Source organism: Astatotilapia calliptera, chromosome 6 (genome assembly GCF_964374335.1).
Source record: "Astatotilapia calliptera chromosome 6, fAstCal68.1, whole genome shotgun sequence".
NCBI lineage: Eukaryota > Metazoa > Chordata > Actinopteri > Cichliformes > Cichlidae > Astatotilapia > Astatotilapia calliptera.
Genome location: NC_137427.1, coordinates 23,642,271 through 23,657,461, shown reverse-complemented (window position 1 = coordinate 23,657,461; position 15,191 = coordinate 23,642,271). Strand labels below are relative to the sequence as shown.

The 15,191-nt window shown below is 40.9% G+C and overlaps 1 protein-coding gene and 1 non-coding gene across 2 annotated transcripts in view; both read left to right on the top strand.

Annotated features, from left to right (window-relative positions):
* Positions 1 to 2,748: 2,748 nt before the first annotated feature.
* trnas-cga (transfer RNA serine (anticodon CGA)) lies at positions 2,749 to 2,830 on the top strand. The gene has a single exon. It is a non-coding gene; the product is annotated as a tRNA-Ser (tRNA).
* A 9,169-nt stretch (positions 2,831 to 11,999) lies between these two features.
* Positions 12,000 to 15,191, top strand: part of rnf24 (ring finger protein 24) — a 28,874-nt gene continuing 25,682 nt past the window's right edge. Inside the window, exon 1 of the mRNA XM_026171176.2 lies at positions 12,000 to 12,480. The gene's annotated coding sequence lies outside the window, so the exon portion shown is untranslated. The remainder of the gene's footprint in view (positions 12,481 to 15,191) is intronic.

Below are 15,191 nucleotides of genomic sequence, written 5' to 3'. Positions count from 1 at the left end.
CTTTGAATCTCTGAAAAAGAAATTCTAGAGCAGAGATGTCAAACTCATTTTACATCGAGGGCCATATTAAACCCCGTCTAAACCTAAGTGGGCGCAACCAGCGAAACTCCCTTTCTGTGGTGTAAAGATGTTTAATTACACATTCAATTGCAGTTAGTAAAAGAAAAGCAGGAGGGGGAGATACAGGAGAGGTGGAGGAAGATCTCAGCCTGGGCGTTTACTGTCTTATGTAGTCTGGAAGATGAGTGGATGGTGGGGTGGGTGCAGTTTTCTCTGTGGTGGGGTTGGGTGGACTGTCCCGGGCTCTGTGGGGCCGGAAGGCGCTGCTGCACTGGGCCCCGGTCTGGATGGGCCTGGGCCCCCTTTCCCTGGCGGGTCGCGGAGTGTGGGAGTGCCTACTGGGGTCAGCGGGGGAGCCACCACAACCACCCACACATGCAGGGCCTTGGAGTAGGGGTATGTCACCAGGGTGCAGAGGAGGCTACCCCCCCCCCCCTGTGTCCCCTTCTGGCTGCCTCTGCCTCAATTTTATCCCACAACTTAGACATTCACATTACTCACACTCTCATTACACATACATATAGGATCTTGGGGGTGGGCACAATCACGGAGTCCAAATTACCATCAGGGTGTACACCCCACCCCTGGCGTCGTTGCCCACCTCTCAATTTTAAATACACTTAGACATTGAGGGCTAGCAGGAGGGACCATGCGCTTACCTGCTGCTCTCTGGCAGGTAGCTCCAAGCCCTCCTGGGTTTTAATTGCACCTTAGAACACACATGCATCAACATTACAATGAGCGGGTGGAGGGAGGTTTGGAGTCTTCTCCCACCCCCATTCTCTGCGGCCTGCTGGAGCGGGAGGGCTGGGTGGAGTTGGCCGTCCGACTGCGGTCTGGAGTGTGGGGCTTCCCTGCTGCTACGGAGTCGGGGTGGTCTGCCTCTCCCCACCGCAGGGAAAAGGGTAACACCACCTGGGTCTGGGTGCAGTTCCCCCTTCCAGGGGCAAGGGTACCTAGACCCGGTTTGTAGAGTACGCTTGGGGAGTGTGATCGTGTGTACAGCGTCTCTTTATGTCTGTCTCCACGTTGGTTGAGTGTGGAGTAAGTGCATATGAGAGCATGAGGGTGGGAATGGATGTTTGTGTCTGTGTGTGCCTGTATGTCTGTGTCTATATGTCAGGCTGGGTATCAGACGCCACCTCTCTGGGGACATCTCAGGCCCTCCAAGGTTTGGAGGCCTATCTCCACCCACCACCACTTCCCCTGCCGGTGGCGGACTCCCTCAGGTGTCGGTGCGTTGGTGGTTCTTTGTGTCTGGGGGTGGGCGTCCAGGTACACACCGGCTCACTCCTTGGGGGCCACTTATCGGGGCCTGGAGCCTGGGGCTCGCTCGGGCCCCTTCGGGGGTGGGGTGCCCCCGGCCTCTCGGCCTGGGGCTCGGTCACTCAGGGGCTCGGTCACTCAGGCACAGCTGGCGGCCGGCGGAGCTCATGGGCGCGTCACTGCAACTCCCCCTGGCTTCTGCTCCGCGGCTGCTGAGTGAGCCCTCATCTGGGACTCTCCTCAGCTCTTACTGGAACAGTGGCGCGGCTGCCCCTCTGTTGGTCTTCCTTGGTCTCTTGTGTTCTGAGGGCCTCTGGATGTCTGGAGTTTTGATCTCCTCCATACCTGCTTCACACCCTGGAGGACGGGGCTGTGGCCCCCCCACACTCCCTAGCAGATCGTTACATGGAGAAACCTTTGGAATACAAGCGCGCTGATCCACACAGGTATGCACACGGGTGTTCACTGCTCGCAGACCCAAATTACACCTTTCTTGGCTGCTACTTCGAAGCACATCTGTCCTGCGTGCTGCACAACAACATTGAATATTTAGTATTTACTGCTGTTTACACTTAGCTAGATTAATGCGATGGTGTTGTGTTTAGTATGTTGCTTTGTTTTTTTTTTTGTCTTTTTTTGCTTGTTTTCTATTCTTCTCTCAACAGGTGATCCAGGAGATTTTTTTTTCTCCCCCCCTTTCTCACTGTCCCTCTCCCCTTCTGTTTTTCCTTTCTTTCCTCTTTCTTTCTCCCTTTCCTATCCCTCACTCATGTCTGTCCCGTCTGTAACATCTGAAAATAAAATATAATAAATAATAAAAACAAAGATCGACCAAATGGACCAATACGGCAATGCCACGTTGATCCATTTGGCAAAGTAAATCCATTGGGTATGGGACAGGGGGAAAAAAAAAAAAAAGTAAAAGAAAAGCAGGTGCTGTATCTACGAATAAACACATGTAAAGTTACAGAAAATGTTCTGCAACATTTTGTATTGTAAATTACCCAGACAGTCTACATAAATTGAACAATGAAATTACCCCCTTTGAGAAACAGCTTTGGCGGCCGTGGAAAGGAAAAACTCCCTCTTAACAGGAAGAAACCTCCATCAGAACCAGGCTCGGGGCAGGGCAGCCACCTGCAAGCAGATGGGGATGATGGGAGCAAACACATGGCAAAAAACATGTTGTGGAAGAGAGCCAGATAGAAATAAAAACTACTGATTAAATGAAGAGGTTTGTAAGCGCATAGTGAATGAAAAAAGGTGAGTGAACAGGAAACACTCGGTGCATCATGGGAAGCCCCAACAGTACTTTATTGTAGTGATATGGCACTATGAGCGCTTCAAGACAAGATTTGGCCTTATTATTTAAAACCTCATTATTTAAGACCTTGTATGTGAGGGGAAGGGTGCTGGCTTGCAGCTGTGATGGCCGAGTGGTTAAGGCGTTGGACTCGAAATCCAATGGGGATTCCCTGCGCAGGTTCAAATCCTGCTCACAGCGTCGTTCTCAACTTCACAGCTGTCATATTACTCTCACAAACCAGTCAGCCTAACCTAAAGCATCTACTAATCAGGTAGTGGATTGATTCCTGGCTCCAGTATGGATGCCTTGGGCAAGATACTGACACCCATTGGAATATGAACAGGTGTGACTGTTAGATAAAAGCTCTTAAGCATAGAAAAATGTTAATATATACATGATGTTTTGAATCCTCTGGGAGAGTAGAAAAATGCTATATAATAATTCCTCCCAACATTTAAATTAAACAGGGTGCCAATGAAGAGATGCCAGAAAGACTTCTAATTTCTTTGGTGTGGTATGAATAACAGGAGAGGTCTTTAATAGTAGGAAAAGCTGTAAAATTTATCAAAATACAGTTAAAAGTAAAAAAATCTGTACCTTCACAATTTCCAAAGACACCCAGCGGGGCAGATTGGACTTTTTGCTGGGCCGATTCTAGCCCCTGGGCTTTATGTTTGACACCCCTGTTGTCAAACAACAGGGCTTGCAGCCTATGAAGTTGGCATGGCTTATAAAATCAAAACATCTACATTATAGCAAATACAGCAAACTGAAGAAACTAAGATCGTGCTATAAGGCTTGCTTTTTGAGTAACGTTGTACAAATTTATTTGTACTCTAAATATAAAGCAACTGGCACTAGGTAGTCCAAAGATTATTGCTGCATCCTTCTGCTAACACCTCTATAAATTAATTTATTAAAACAATAGCTCTTGTTTACTTAATCAGTAGAAAAAAACAGCATAAATCAAGGTGAAAAAAGCGGTTCCTGATACAATCACTTCAATGGGTCGCTACATAAAGATAAAATAAGCACTAAGATGGATGTTGAGTTTCAGGAGGTAGGAAGTAGACAAAGATAGACATGTAGAGTGATGGGAATGATAGTGAATACAATTTCCTGCTTTATCTTTAGCCTGAAGAACAAAAAAATGACGCATGATAATCACATTAGCATCCAGGCTCTTTGCAGTCAGTCATCCGGTGCTCCTACAGGGCAGGGGGAAGCTAGCGGTAACCTGCTGACCTGGCATGTACACATGTTGAGGTTATTTTAGAAGTCCAGGAAAAGGATGAGTGACCAACACCCAGATGCAGTGTTTCACTGAAGTGCAGCTGTGAACCCATTTCCAATCATCAGCTAAGAACAGAAGCAACACCTCAGACAAAAAGTTTGGGAGGGCAGTATATTACAAATAAGAAGGATTTAAAATATAATTACTGTATTTTTCCCCTTAAAGCAGTTATTTTTGGTGCTCTGTCATGGAAAAATACCGAGGTAATAAACTATATGTGAACCTACAATGCTCAGTAGCGGGGAAAACTTCCATGTTTAACCTTTTGAATATATCTATATCTCTACCCATGTAAAAGACAAGAGTGTATAGAGCTAATTAACTAACTCATTTTTTCTTTTTTGCAGCTCAACTTACGACAATGTCTAGAAGAATAATGTCTTCATTTTCCATCCTGCCAGCATGTCTCTGACTGGAAGTGATTAAATGTAGAGTTTATCTGAAGAAGCAGTGACCTGCTGCATTTGGAATCCAGTGAAACAGAACAATTGCTATAAAGCCTAAAAAAGTGGTATGATGTGCTGCATCTAAAATTATGACACAAATTATTTATGGAACAGTAAACAACCTACTTCCTCATAATGTCATCCTTTTGTTGTCCAAAAGAGATGGTGGATACAATTTAAGGGGGGAATTAAATTTACCACACTCAAAAGTTAAATGAAGCCAAGGAACAGGCTCAGTGAGGAAACTGAGTGTTCTGACATATGTGTGTGTATGGACATGTATGTGTATGTATATGTGTGTGCATACTTTTGTATGTGATTATATATTTGTTTATCTCTTGGCATGTTACTTGGAATTAAAGCCAAATAAATGTAACAAATTGAAAAGAAGGATTTGTGATAGGATAGGGCATAAACAAGGAAACAAATGTAATGATTAGTAGTTACTGAATTGTAGAAAGTTGGTGGGATTAAATAAGCACATGTTGCTTCCTACTCCTTTTTGAACTTATTAAATTTATTATTGTAATTATTGTTGTTGTTATTGTATTTTAACATGTTCAAAATGAAGCCATGCAAAAAATAGATTGCAGGCTCTGAATTAGATTTAACTCATAGCTACAAATGCCGGTTAGCATTGTCGCCTCACAGCAAGAAGGTGCTGCGTTTGAATCCATGGCCAGCTGGGGCTTTTCTGTGTGGAGGCTGCATGTTCTCTCCATGCCTGTGTGGGCTCTCTCTGGGCTTTCTGGCTCCCTCCCACAATCCATGCATGAGTTAACTGGCAATTCTAAATTGGCCGTAGGTGTGAATGATTGCCTGTCTCTATCTGTTAGCCCTGCTACAGGCTGTTCTGTACCCTGTCTTTCGTCCTATGACAGCTGGGATAGTCTTCAGCCCCCCTCCCGAGCCTGAATTGGTTAAGCAAGAGAAAATGGACAGAAGGATTACAGCTACAGTTGTGCATCGCTAGTACTCGCCCTCCTTCATTCTTTGATCCACGTGAGGTCAACAAACACACTGTTGTTTTCATCTGGGCTGTGTTTGCTGTGTTTGTCACTGGATATGCTGCCTCGTTACAAGCCACTCTGCTATGTGTATCCCACTGGGAGCACTGGGGGAGTTATTTGACTGTAGGCCTCTCTTGTTACAAAACACGCACTGCAGCTGAACAACCTTGCTGATTCTAAATGTCACAGAAACTGCAGGAGATGCTGACTCTCTCACATGCTGCATGTTCTTCAAGTTTTTAATCACAGCTCGTCGGCTTTGTAAACAAAGTCTTGAACATGGGTGATCTGCACAGCAGCACAAACTTTTAATGAAAAGAAGGTGGACTCCTAAGAGGTTAAAGTTGGACAATAACAGCGTTATTAAAGAGCCACAACACATTTTAAAACCTCATATAAAATAGGATTATATAGCGGCATCTCAATGCATTTGACCATGTAGACGTAGTCAAGGCAACCTGCTGATGTCCAAACTGAGCATGAGAATGAGAAACAAAGGTGATTTAAGTGACTTTGAATGTGGCATGGTGTATGGTGTAAACACACCATTTCAGAAACTGCTGGTCTACTAGGATTTTCCCACACAACCATCTCTATGGTTTACACGGAATAGCCTGGAAAAAAATAGAAATTATCCAGTGAGCCGCAGTTCTAATGGGTAAAAATGCCTCATCGATGCCAGAGGTCAAATGTGAATGGTCAACTGCTTGGAGCCGATCACGTCCATCCCTTCAGGACCACAGTTTACCCATCTTCTGCTGGCTGCTTCCAGTATGATAAGTACTCAGATGTCCTCCACTGTCACCAAATCACAGTCCATTAGGGCAAGTTTGGGATGCTGAAAAAGAAGGCACAGTTTTCATCCTATCATAGTTTAAGTTCAGTTGCTCCCCAGGCATCCTTTATTTTATTTCATTTTTTTAAACACCGTCCTGCTTGCTGGCACAGCAAAATGCGTTGCTGTGCCAAACACATTGGTTTTCCCAATAGGAGCACTATACACTCTCTGTGGGCTCCTCTTGTTAATCTTTTCTATTTTATTTATTTACGGCCAGTGGGGAGTGGCAGGAATGGGAATCCCCCCACCCTAGCCTCAGGCATCCTTAATGACAGCTGGTGAGACTCGATTCACTTGTTTTGTGAGGTAGCTGACAGCCCAGCAACTAACATACAGTATACTATCAATGATGCCAGTGATGGTAAAGCACAACTGACACTGCTGAAAACCTTTAATACAACTACAAACCGTCTATTTTCACTAGATAAATCATTTATGGAAAGAAGATATCAAATTTTTACCATATTTATTTACATCAAAGTAGCAGGAATGCAATTTTTTTTGGTGAAATTCTGAGTTCAAATGAATTATGTTTGTTTTGCTTAAGAAATACCAAAGTATTATTATTAACATCTTGAGACTATATCCCATTAAAATACAGCAACATTCATTTTCCTGTTGCTACCATGGACAATATGCTACATAAATACAGGCATCTGTTTATATTCTGCACATTTTTTAAACTGCATGTATAAATTAACTATTTTATTGCTGCTCTAAGTTTTGCATTTTAATATCTACGCATGTAAACGACAAGACTGTATAGTGCTAACACACCCAAGTGGGCAGGGCAACTGTACTTGCACAAGTACAAGAACAACTTGTCTCTGAAATGTAAACACGGAGTGACAGCAGCACCTTTGAATGAATACATCACACCCACTTTCATCCTCTAAAAGGATACATGCAGCAAGTTATAATGTCAGAGGGCAAGGGCAACAGTATGTAACATATAACACGTGGCTGTTTTAACTGAAGCATTTTAGGACACAAAAATTATATTTTTTTTATTAGTATTTCAGTTTGAGGACAGAAAATATGGTCTGTCCTCAAACACAGAAATATAGAAATACTGCATTAATGTTCTCAAAAATATTTTAGATCCAACATAAACTAAATCCTTCAGGTTTCCCATTTTTTGAGTGCAGCACAGCCTAAAAACCACAACTCTGCCCTCTACAGGCAAAGTTCAGCATTGCTGTGGATAAATCCGTCCAATAACTTTAACATTTCTTTCATGTTTCCTACTGATGTTTTCTAACCTTCCTTCTGGTATGTTTGAGATGACTTTCTCTGTGTAAAAGTCCCAGCTTCCCTTGTGTTAAAGTGTCACTGGCACTGTAATTGCTGGTAAGAATAAAAGCACAATGAAGTGACATCATACTGAACTTTGGCTTTTTATTAATTTAACACAGTTAGTTTGCCCCATTCTTTTCTCACATTGACTTTAAATGTCTTAAATGTTTTTGGTTTATACAGTAAAGCACAGCACCAATCGTGCTGATCTGTTATGAAGCATAACATGTGGACGGGTCTGCTTACTTTCTCTAAGAGTCAAAACTACACATTAAGTTTTTAATGCACTGTATCTGGGATACAACTGGGCCTTACGGCTTATCTGTTTACTGTTGCTTTTAATCCGCTATCAACCAGTGCTGCCTTACTTTAAACGGTCTTTTTTTATCATATATCATATATGCTATATGATAAACCCTTGAAATTTAATTAGCCTGTGTTTTTACAGTTTGTCTTGATCCCTTTCTGAAAGGTGGTATTATGTCAGATAATAATTGGTGTTTTCCTGTTTGTATTTTTCTCACGTACAGTCAGCATGACAGTCTTTCTGTGCAGTGGATGTACAGCGTCTTCACATGTGAAATATGTTGGGTCCTGTGTAATTCACCATCATCTCCACTGGAGGGAAGCAAATATGCATTAATAAGACTGCCATGAGGACCAGTCACAAGTTACACCAAGCAAAGGTATGTTTCTCTGCCCTGGACTGGACTTGTGGATTGTGATAGATTCCTGTAACCTCAAGAAATAAAACAGGATGAAAACCTTTGAAAAATATATAAAGGCTTCACGTACTGTAATAAATCTGTTTTGTTTTTTGTTGATACTTAACTCTGGTTTTCATTCTTAATTATCCAAAAAGCTGTGGCAATCTGCAAACTCCATAATATGTCATAGTTCCCGCTGCTACAGTAGATTTGAGATTTGCTATGATTTTCTGCACACCAAGTAGACCTGAAGATACTGAATCCATCGGAGTGAGAGTGTGAATGTTAGACAAAGTGCTTAGGCACATATAAAAGTGCTGCATGAAACATGCGTGTGGCTGGGTGAATGACACTTGTAGTAAAAAGTACTTTGAGTGCTCAGTTTGACTAGAAAGGCACTATATAAATGGCAGACCATTAACCATTAGTTACTATATTATTTACTATACTATTATTTCCTCTATGCAAGCTTTCGTTTTACAAACACTACCAGGATCATTAGACATAGTAAACCATGGTAAATGTACTTTTTCACAAAAAATATATCAAACTTCAGGCATGTTTTACAAGTCATTAAACATACATATCAGTTTATGGTGATTGAACAAAGTGATTTTATGGCTAAAAGTAGACTTACAGGAGTGTCACAGTTACTTAAGCCCTTGGTACAGGGTGGATGTATGCAAGTGTGTGTGCATGGCTCACATTATGGGCCATTTACTGCTGAAAATACGTTAACACAACAGTCTTTTCTATGCTGGTGAAGCACACAAGACAGTAGTGTATATGCAGATCTGGGCATAATGGTCATCGACATACTGGAGGAAGTGTAATACGGTGATAATAAACCTCCTCTCTCCAATTCTTCCGAAATAATCCCACCATTCAGGCAGTACCAAGCAGCAGCCTCCTCCTGCTGTCCCATGGAAGGGAAGGAGGACCAGTGCCAGACTTGTACCTAGTCTGCAATCCTTCAATGGGCTTTTGTGGATGCTGCCATCCTCCTCCCCCAGCCAACCCCCGGCAGCCCATTCAGGAGTGTCACATGGCACTCCCACTCTGCTCCTATCTCACAATGCGGCCCTGTCATTGGCACCTCATTGACATGCGCTCATGGTGATGTGCATCGGGGAATGGTCGTGCTCTTCCACTAGTTTCAAAGGAAATGAAGTGCCGGGCTGGGTGGCCAAAGTGTGGCTTCCTGGATACGGTGTTCATATTTCTTGGAAGGAAGTGCTGAAATGTGTGTCAGGAGCTGGCAACGAGTTTCAGCAGAAGTAACATGCCAACCTCCCACAACCTTTAACTCCGTTACTACTGTGAATGAATGGCAAATTGCAATGACGATAACGATAGTCTTGTTAATACCATAAGAGTGTAGAATGAGTTACAGTTAAAGTTTTCAAAGTAACAAATTTTCTTTTGCTGTGTTTAAATTTCATTTTTCTGCCAATGACAGCATTTTGTCACCTGTGGGTGGATAAATAATTCTTAGCCTGCAAATACATATACTTTTATATGTAAAAAACAAACAAACAAACCTTAAATTTGACATATTTTGTTTAGTTTTATGTGCTCAAGGTTAATAATCAAATCTGGTATTTGCCATAAAATGAAAAAAAAAAAATCAATTTGAACAAACAGAACAGAGATATGTAGATAAAACTCATAAACTGACTTCATAAACCAGGGTAAGAGGAACAAGATAAAAACTGAACATCTGCAATATGCTAAATATAGAAGGAAACACAAACATAGACTAACTGCTAAAAAGAATCTTTTAAAAAGTAGTTTTCAAAGATGATCTTATCTGAGGACCTCAGGCCGAACATTGGCTGATAAGAAAGGATGAGACTTGCTATAAAAATAAATGAACAAAGAAAGAAGAGCCCTTGCAACAAGTTTTGCTTGTCAGTGCTTTAGCAGCAAAGGAAATCAAGAGGTTAGTAATCTGATGAAGCATGAATCACCTACCAAAATGTCTCTAAAGCTCTGTCATGTATTATTATCATTTTAGATTTCATTAAAATAAAACTGATTTCAGAGAAAATCCCCACTTGCCTTTCTGTGCGGTAAAAATGAACCTAAAATTAGGCACTGATCTCCAAATTAGGTGATTTTAAGATATTACTGCCAGTTACGGCTCTGCTTCTCTGCCCTCACTAAAAAAATAGGACAAGAACCACATTTATTTTTAAATCTGAGAAAAACCCGAGCATGCAGTTCACTACTGCAGACATGAATAAACAATGTCTGCTTACAACCACCCTTAAAACAAGGGTTCACTTTAGAACCTGTGCTGGTTCTTAACAGCAAAAAAATTATTCTGTCTTTTTGATTTGCTTCTTAAAATAATGAATCCTATGTAAATGTTTTAGGCTAGCAATGGTGAAAAATATTTAGGATGTATATATTATATTGAACTACTAACATTTCACCTTCTAATAAAGTATAATGTTGGATGGTTTGATGACTAATAATAGTTGTTTCTTTTAGATATTTAGAGATAGATTACAAACAATTGTAGGTTTGAATAACATTAAATAATACTGAAGGGTGTCTGCTTCTTTAACATGGTAACAGTTGAGTCACTATAGTTAAACATGTTAGTAGCATGTAAATTAATGGATTTTCACTCAGTAACTTTGTATGCTTTTAATGAAATATGTTAAGTATATACGCTATGACTCATACCCTCATCTGTAGTGATGAGCATTTATTTAGCTCTCACTTTAAGGTACTTAAATACTTCAAAAATCTGTGAGCCAGCTGTGCTCAGTAAATAAAATGCAGGCTAGTAAGCTTCAGTTTCATCCCTGTAAGAGTAAAACGCTGAAAGAACTAATCGACGATCAGATTATAAAGACTGATCATATGAGGCCATGTGGACATTTTTACTTTAAATTCTTTTAAGTCTAACCCTACCTTGAGGATCTGAGCACAACCTCCACAACCAAATCAAAGTAAAACACACATAATAATATCACCTGTGGGCACTAAAACAGCAAAAGGAAATAAATATGTTGTAGCTAAAAGCAAATGTGCACTATAATACGGTTCATTAGTTATTTAAAATTCAGGCTAACATGTAAAGAGATATATAATTCATGTAAGGTCTTTCCAATGTTTTGTGACCTAGTAAGCTTTGAAAGTTGTTACATGCAGTATATAATGAACTACAATGCATATAATACTCAGTATAAAATAAACCAAAGCCAATAAATAATAATTTAAAATAAGTGTAGGTTTACTTTTTTGTCATTATGGTTACAGAATGTACAGAAATGGAGATATTATTGCTTGACCGGAGCTAAAACAATTTTGTAATATGTATTTGAAGTTTACTCAACCATTACAAGTTTTGTTACAAAACTCAAAGTGTTGTTATTACAACTGAATTTAGTAATTCACCAAGAACACCGAGAGAACCAAGAAAAACTGTATTAAAGTTTTCAAGTAATTGTTTGCTCTTTGGGAATAGAAATACTTTAAAACATTAAAACAGAACTTAGTTGGAGACGATATTCTGTTTTTACAAGAAAATATTTAGAAAACATAAAACCTAGTTAATTCAGAAGATATTTATGTCGATAAATCAGGAAATGACTGCACTTCTATGAAACCTATGAACATTTAGAGAACTAGCATCGGTTCTGACTCCAACCATTATTTGTGAGTGCAGCTTTGCAATCAGCTACGTGACCATCATGTGCAGCATCTCCCCTCCCTCCATCCCTAGCATCACTCCCCTCGTACAGGCTGTCCTCAAAACCTCCAGTGGCGTTGCCCGTCTCGGTCTGTGCACACTGATCCGACTAGCAGGAGGAGGTGGGATCTATATGCTAGTTGTGGTAGTGGGCTAACAAACGACTACGTGCGAACCGTGCAGACTGCCAAGCTCGGTTACCACTCCCATAAGCGCTCTTTTTCTCTGGAAAAAAACTAAGACCGCCCGCCTCTGAGACAGTTATTCGCCACTGCAAGCTGCTCTCTTACTCATCGCTGATTTTGAATCAAATGAATCAAGAATCGTGATAACCACAACAGCCAGGAGTCGTGAACACCGCAGGCCGGGGGGGTTGTGTGATGAGATCGTCGCCCTACAGCGGGGATTTGGTAACGCAGAGATAAGACGGCTCTTTGCTGCCAGGACGAGTTTCGGTTTGGATCGACTTGTCGCCTTTTCTTTAAAGCCTATTAGAAGAAGCACGTTGTAGAAAAGCACGGCTACTACTGGGGCTGCTGGGGGGATCGCTGGTGAGTTGATAGTACTTTCTTTTTATTTTAATTAACCTGTTATCTGTAGCTGCTAGCTTACTGTCAACTGTTAACATCCAATGAGCCCAACTTGGTAAAAAGCACTGATGCTCCCAATTTAAGTTCAAAACCAGCCAAAACTAACAGTATTGCACTAAATTACTCTTCAAGTTATTATAAAACAACTTAAAATGTTTCAGGGAAATGACTGAATGTTCATGAATTTGTGTAAGTGAACTTAAATGGTTTTTCAGTAGTAAAAGAAAGGGGGTGGAGGGGGGCTGCTCACGTTAAGTAATGCTATGTCATTTGAAGCTAAGGTTAGCCTGACGGCTACTAGCTTGGGAGCCCACGCCCAACTGGTCTCCTGTTCTTTAATGAGCAACAACCATATCATGAATGGCTCAGTTACACCACAGAGATCCCAGCCTCGTGTGGATAACAATACATAAAACATTATCTGTCTATCTGAGCTCAACGGCTGACCCAAAGTAAAGTAGCTCAGAGATGTCCTCCTATCTCTATGAAATTCCCACTTTGTGCTTATCGCAGTGGTCTCCCTCTCCCCTCACCCACCGCAGGTTAATCGTAAACCCACTTCTTCGCTGTATCGTGGATAGTAATAACCCTCGCGTGGTAGCCAGTGTTTCCGGCAACACTGATAACACGGTGTGAAAAAGCATCCGACACGTTAATCAGTGCAAGTGGGTGTAGCTTGTAGTAGTTTATGAGGCTGTTTAGATGGCATGTTCATTTAGTTTGCGTTTTCATGAATCATCGTGGTGTGATCAAAAATGAGGCCCAAGCCCACCTTTATTGGGAGAGATCATGCTCGCTTTGCACCGACTTCTCACAGCAGCACAGTTATTGGCCCTGTAACAGGGGCGTGACCAGATGCCCCTCATTATGTGGGACTGCACAGCATTTTATTGCCTTGTCACCTTTGTTCCACATGTTGAGACAGTGTCCTAAATTTTTCCTGGCTCTGCAGTACTTGCAGTTTTCTAAAGTCTGGCTTTTAATGCATGCGAAGAAAGCAGGGAAGGCTTTTTACTATGTTCAAGTAGAGGTTAGCCTGTCTGAGCCTATCTGTGCCCATCAGGGAAAGAATTCACCAGAAATGAATGTAACAGAAACTACTTCAAAGAAAATGAAACGACAGTGGGAAATACAGTTTTTCTTCAATTTCACACAGAGGAAAATGTGGCCTGAAGTGACACATAAATGATCAAAATCATCAGATATGGCTTTAAAAAAAGCACAACGATTGATGGGTGCATCCCTGCTGAGCTCCAGTGATGATCAGCAGACAGAAAAGCAGCTGAAAATACAGACAATGCACATAATATAAAGAGTATGAGACAATAAGAGCAAACTTCAACTCCCCCTTTTAGGCTTATTGTTTTTACTCATCAAGAGAGTTGGATAAGTAGCTTTCAGATGTAATTTATTTTGCCTTTAGGTGCATATCTGGCATCCTGCAGAGTATATGTATTTTTATTTTTAAGTTCAGTATGAAAATATCAGTCTACCTGGCAGCACGGCCCCACACAAACACAAATTTTTTTGGTATCTGGTCACCCACATATGACTCTACATTTTGATTATAACTGAGGAAAAATAGTGTGAATTTCCAAGACGTTAAGGCAATGATTTGTTTATCTACATATTCCAAAAAGATTAATGAGCAATATATTATACTTTATTTTAATATTAAACAATATTTTTAACTTTTTTCTGCTATTACAGTGTGTTTAACATGGGTTACGTAAATGGTTCAGCATCTCATAGGTGATTGTGGCCAAAAAAAAAGTGTTATGCTGTCTTTGTGCTGAACTCGTTTGTGAACTCTAGATGCAATGTTGCAGTATTGCACTGACTCTTGCAAACCTGACTTGCAGCTGTGGTCTCAGCTGTGAAGTAGACAATTCGAGACAATGTAAAGTGTAATCACACATTCAACGCTGTAATCACCCACTCATTCTAGGAAAAGAAAACATGCAGTCGCAGCATTGAACAGTTTATATTTCAACTGTTCCCTGACGTTCAGGGGTCTAAGAATAGAGTCCTTGTGCACGCTGTATGAACTGTTGCTTTGTGACTTTGGGCTATGAAGTAATTAAATGGCTTGTTCCAAAAGTTTAGACGTTATCCACCAGTACTAATGACAGGTTGGTGCATGTGACTGAATGATACGTACAAAACTGAGTAAAAATGGCTTGGCAGTCCCCCCCCCCCCCCCCCCCCCAATTTTTTCTTTCCTCTACAAGTAAGGCAAGCAGGGATATTTAATTTGTACAATGTAATAATTGGGTTACGTATGTATAATGCCTATATCTAGCGTATTGATAAAGATAGTAGCATTAGCAATCACTCAGTCTTCAAGTGGATTGGTTGTACATTAACACTAACCTGCTCATAAATGTGAAATCCATTTAATAAAGCTTATTTTAACAGCCTTCAAGCATTCGAAGTAGCATGTTTGATTCTGTGCAGTTTCAGCCATCAAAAAGAAAAGAAAACATTGTAACAAAAGTTTACTACCAAAAAATGTAAGTGAATATTCAGTGAGAGCAGGCAGCGAACAGTCCATGATGGTAATAGCTTGTAAGTCTATGAAAAATAGTGTTAGTTAGAGGAAATGAATTGATGGTGCAACCGATTACACAGAAATTTTCCATGAGGGAAGGAGTGAAGTCCATGCCTGTTTA